Here is a 5975-nt window from a genome sequence, read left to right as displayed (position 1 = left end):
ATGAAGTGCAGATCCTTTGGCACAGCTCCATCTGTACAGCACAGAACCTTCCTTGAGGATGGCTACTCATACAGATCTTCCCTCTGGTCACCAGAGCAGAGATGAGTAGGAAAGCAGATGGAAAAAAGGATTAAGGGGAAAAAATACATTCACACCTCTGTTTCTGCAGATCACTGGCAGGTTCCTGCAATGGGAGTGCTCCCTTGTCCCTCTACCTGTTCACTTCCATCAAAATTGTTGTGATGGGACAAGTTTGCTGCCTCATATCAGAAGTCACCTCCTTTCTTGCTTCTTTTCCAAATTTACTTCTAGTAAGTACTTGATCCACATATTTATCCCTTTATCTGAAGTTTAGATTTCTAGGACCATCCTCTGAATCTGGTTTTCTGTGTTTTTTACTGATAGGGATCTGCACAGCCTTTCTGCCTAGTCTGCCATCAAGTCCTGCCTCCAGGTCTTAGCCCAACTATGTTTGCAAGGTTCATCTATGTTGGAGCATGTATCAGGACTTTGTTTCTCATTTTGGTTGGGTAATATTCTATTGTATGTATGTACATACCCCATCTAGTTTATCCATTCCTGTGTTGATAGACTTTTAGTTTGTTTCCACCTTTTGACTATTGTGAATAATGTTGAACGAACACTGGTGTGTACATGATGCATCTGTTTGCATTGCTGCTTTCAAGTCTCTTGGGTATGCACACACCCAGGATTGGAATGGCTGGGTCACATATTAGTTTTATGTTTAACTCTTTGAAGAACTACCAAACTGTTTTCCACAGTGACTGCTCCATTTTAAAGTCCCACCAGCAATAGAGGAGGGTTCCAATTTCTCTACATCACTGTCAACACATGTTGTTTTCTGATTTTCTCATCATAGTCATCCAAGTGGGTGTGAAGTAGTATCTGATTGTTAATTTGACATATATTTCCATAGTAAATGATTACATGACCATCTTTTCATGTACTTTCTGGTCATTTGCTTATCTTTTTTAGTTTAGTGTCAAGTCTTTTCCCCTCCTTTTGATTGAGTTATTTATGTTTTTGCTGCTTAGTTGTAGGAGTTCTTTATATATACTGGATAGTAAACTTTTATCTGCTTTATGTTGTTGTTGGATGCCATCAAGTCAGTACCAACCCATAGAGACCTTATGCACAGCAGAATGAAACACTGCCTGATCCTGGGCCAACCTCACTACTGTTGCCACACTTCAGTCCATCAATGCTGTCACTTGGACAATCCATCTCATTGGGGGTCTTATTCTTTTTCTCTGACCCTCCACCTTACCAAACATGACATCCTTCTCCAGCGACTGGTCCCTCCTGACAATATGTCTGAAGTATGAGAGACGAAGTTTGGCCATCTTGGCCTCCAACGAGCACTCTGGCTGCACTTCTTCCAAAACAGATCTTCATTCTATTGGCAGCCCATGGCACTTTCAATATTCTCCTCCAACACCTTAACTCAAAAGCATCAATTCTTCTATGGTCTTCTTTATTCACTGTCCAGCTTTCGCATGCATATGAGGTTATTGAAAATACCGTGGCTTGGTTCAGGTGCACTTTAAGCCTCAAGCTGACATCTTTGCTCTTTCATACTTTAAAAAGATCTTGTGCAGCAGATTTGCCTAATGCAATACGTCGTTTGATTTCTTGACTGCTGCTTCCATGAGTGTTGACAGTTGATCCAAGAAGAATGAAGTCCTTGACAACTTAAAAATCTTTTCTCCATTGATAAGAATGTTGTTTATTGGCTCAGTGGTGAGGATTTTTGTTTTGTTTACATTGAGATGTAATCCATACCTAAGGCTGTGCTCTTTGATCTTCATCAGTAAATGTTTAAAGTCCTATTCACTTTCACCAAGCAAGGTTGTATCATCTGCATATTGCAGGTTGTTAATGAGTCTTCCTCCAATCCTGATGCCATGTTTTTCTTCATATAAGCCAGCTTCTCAGATAATTTGCTAAGCATAAAGGTTGAATCAGTAGAGTGAAAGAATACAACCTTATCACACACCTTTTTTAATTTTAACCATTCAGTGTTCCCATGTTCTGTTTGAACAACTCTTCTTGGTCCAGGTACTGATTTCTCATGAGCACAATTAAGTGTTCTGGAATACTCAAACTTCACAGTGTTGTCCATAGCTTGTCATGATCCACACAATCGAAAGCCTTTGCGTAGTCAATAAAACACAGGTAAACATCTTTCTGATATTCTCTGCTTTCATCCAAGATCCATTGGACATCAGCAATAATATCCCTCATTTCACGGCCTCTTCTGAATCCGGCTTGAACATCTGGAAGTTCTCTGTCAATGTATGATTGTAGCCGTTTCTGTATTACCTTTAGTAAAACTTTACTTGCGTGGAATATCAAAGAAATTGTCTGATGATTTCCAAAATCTGTTGATTCACCTCTCTTTGGAATGGGCACAAATATGGATCTCTTCCAATCAGTCGGCAAGATAGTTGTCTTCCAAATTTCTTGGCAGAGATGAGTGACTGCCTCCTGTGCTGCCTCACTTTCTTGAAAGATTTCAAATTTATTCCATCAATTCCTGATGCTTTGTTCTTTGCCAATTCCTTCAGTGCACCTTGGACTTCCTCCCTCAGTATCACTGGCTCTTGATCATATGCTACCTCTTGAAACAGCTGAAAATCTACCATATCTTTTTGGTACAGTGACTCTGTGTGTTCCTTCCATCTTCTCTTGATGCTTTCTGCATCATTCAATAATTTGTCCAGAGAATGTTTCAATAACGAAAGTTGAGGCTTGAATTTTTTCTTCAGTTCCCCCAACTTGAGAAATGCTGAGCGTGTTCTTCCTTTTTGGTTTTCTAATTCCAAATCTTTGCACATTTTATTGTAATATTTGACTTTATCATCTCATGCTGATCTTTGAAATTTTCTGTTCAGCTCTTGGACCTCCTCATTTCTTCCATTTGCTTTAGCATCTCTACGCTGATTTATAGTTCCCCCAAATTTTCTCCCAATCTGTAGGTTGTCTCTTCACTTGATTAAAGTCCTTTGATATCCAAAAGTTTCTAATTTTGATGAAGTAAATTGTAACTATTTTGTCTTTTGTTGCTCATGCTTTTGGTATCATATCTAAGAATCCATTATCAAAACTGCATCCTGAAGTATTATCCCTATTTTCTTCTAAGATTTTTATGGTTTTAGTTCTTACATTTCTGCCTTTGATCCATTTTTAAGTTAAGTTTTGTATATGATGTACGGGTCTAGTTTCATACTTTTGCATGTGGAAAACCAGTAGTCCAGAACCATTTACTGAAGAGACCATTATTTCCCCACTGAACAAGCACCCCTATTGAAAATCAATTGACCATAGATGTATGGACGTATTTCTGGAATCTCAATTTTATTCCATTAGTTTATATGTCTATCATAATACCAGCACCAGACTGTTTTGAATGCAGTACCTTTATAGCATGTTTTGAGATTGGGACATTTGAGTCTTCTCATTTTGCTCTTCTTTTTCAAGATTGCTCTAGCTATTCAGGGCCCCTTGCAATTTCTTAAGAATTTGAGGATTGATTTTTCCATTTCTGCAAAGGATATTTTAATTTTAATGGGGACTGTGTTGATTATATAGATTGCTTTGGGTAGTAATGACATTTAAAAATATGGAATCTTCCAATTGATGAACATAACATAGTTCCCATTTATTTAGGTTTTTAATTTCTTTAAATTATTTTATATCTTTTTTAGTGATGAAATTTTCTTGTCCCAGGTAACATTTATTCCTTAGTATTTTACTATTTTATGTACTATTATAAATGGAATTGTTTCCTAAACTTCTTTTTCAGAATGCTCATTGCTGATATGTAGAACTCTGAATGATTTTTGTGTGTTGACATCATATCCTGCTACTTTGCTGAATTCATTAATTAACTCTATTGGCTATCTTGTGTAGTCTTAATATACATAGATAGGATCAGGTGATTAGCTAAAAAGCATAGTTTTATTTCCTTATAAGCATGATATTTTATTGCATATAAATATTTAAAATCATAATACAAACTTAAGTAACTAGAATTTTCTAAATTTTAAAAAAAAACTTTTTATTGTGAATTTAGTGAAGATTTACGGATTTACATAAGTTTTACATTCAGCAAACTTTGGTGCGTCTCAGTGATTGCAATCCCCTCTGTGTAATATCATATATCACACTGACTCCCTGTGGTTCTTTTTTCTATTCCACTTTCTTTCCCAGTCCTTCTGAATTTTGTTCTTAAATAAATACTTCTCCTTGTTCTCGAATAGTTGGCCATTCTATGATGTGCATACCTCACTAGTGTTAATTCTCCCCTATCTATTGCTTGACTGAAATTGAGACATAAGGGTGAGTCCAGATGCAGACTGAAGGATGACCAAGGACCATAGTGTCAGGGTTCTACCTGTCTCTATCTGACCAGTAAGCCTGGTCTTTTAAAAAAAAATATTTTGAGTTTAGTCCACATATTCTCCCACTCTATCCAGGATCTTCAAATGTGGTCCCTTTCAGAGCAGTTGGTAGTGGTATCTCGTAACCATCTAGTTCTTCTAGTCTCAGAATCATGGAGACTAACGTTCACATGGTCCATTGTACTAATTGCTTCCAGTCATCTTCAGTTTTCATCACACTTATTTCTTTTGAACACAGAGTGACCAATAGTTGTACCTTAGATGACCACTCATGAACTTTTTTTCTGGAGACAGGAAGCTGAATTTACTGGAGGGCACAGGTCAGGCAGGGAGTGCTACCAAGGCCTTCAGGAGTGCAGAGCCCTCCACTCGTCTAAGGCGCCCTGATTGAGTACGTATTTGACTCCACAGCCATCTGGGATGAGGTGCTTCTCAGCCTCCATGCGTTCAAACTCATCAGCATCGATGAGTTGGTGAAGCCCCATTTCTTGGACATGTGGGTCTTCTGGTACCCAGGGAACTTGAACTTGACCCTGTGTAGGTCCTCAATCACATGTTCCTTGTTTTGAAGCTTGGTGCGAATGGGAATGGTGACTCAGCCAATGTGGACCCTAGTGATAGTACCTGGGGCTTTCCAAAGGCCTCTCGTGACTCCATTTGGAGCCTGTCAGCTCCAGCACAGGGCAAATCATGCTGATGACATGGAATGTGAAAGTCAGCTTTGTCACAACTTTTTACCATGTACTTGTTGGCACGAATATGGGCAGCCTCCAGGGCTTCTAAGGAGAGATGTTTATATTCATCTGACACCATATAGCCACAGAGTGGGAACTCATCCATTTTTGCCTCTTTCTGACTCAGATCAGAGATGTGAATCTTGACTTCAGGGTCACCTTGGCAAAAGCGGGACTTGGGGAAGGACTTGTTCCTACAATACCAGAAACACCGGGTGGGTGGCGCCTAATGGCACACCACAGGAAAAGAGTCATTCATGAGGTTTTAAGATCTTAGTCACTACTCACCAAAGTATGATGTAGAACATTGTCTTTGTAGACTATGCTATGCCAACTGACAGTGGTGTCCCCTGAGACTATGGTCGTGAACCCCCAGGCCCAGATACTCATTCCTTGAAGGTATTTGTTAGTGTCTAAGAAGTTTTCATAATTTTGTGCTTAATTTCTTACAATTGCAAAAAATGGGCGTATCCAGAAAGAACTTATATATAGAAAAGTTATTCATATAACCTTTCTATATGACCATCACCAATTCAGTGCTGATGAGTTTAAATACATGGTGACGGAGAAGCACCTCATCCCAGATGGCTGTGGAGTCAAATACATCCCCAATCGTGGTCCCCTGGACAAGTGATTGACAGAAGAGTCCACCACTTGTCTGTCAGTTTGTCATACTATGGTAGCTTGTGTGTTGCTATGATTCTGGAAGTTATGCCATGGGTATTTTAAATACCAGCAGGGTCACCCACCATGGACAGGTTTCAGCTGAGCTTCCAGACAAAGACAGACTAAGAAGAAGGAGAAATGGCTTACTTCT

Source organism: Chrysochloris asiatica, unplaced genomic scaffold, assembly GCF_000296735.1.
Source record: "Chrysochloris asiatica unplaced genomic scaffold, ChrAsi1.0 scaffold00092, whole genome shotgun sequence".
Lineage (NCBI taxonomy): Eukaryota > Metazoa > Chordata > Mammalia > Afrosoricida > Chrysochloridae > Chrysochloris > Chrysochloris asiatica.
The sequence above is the reverse complement of the archived record's forward strand: the minus strand, read 5'-3'. Positions refer to the sequence as shown.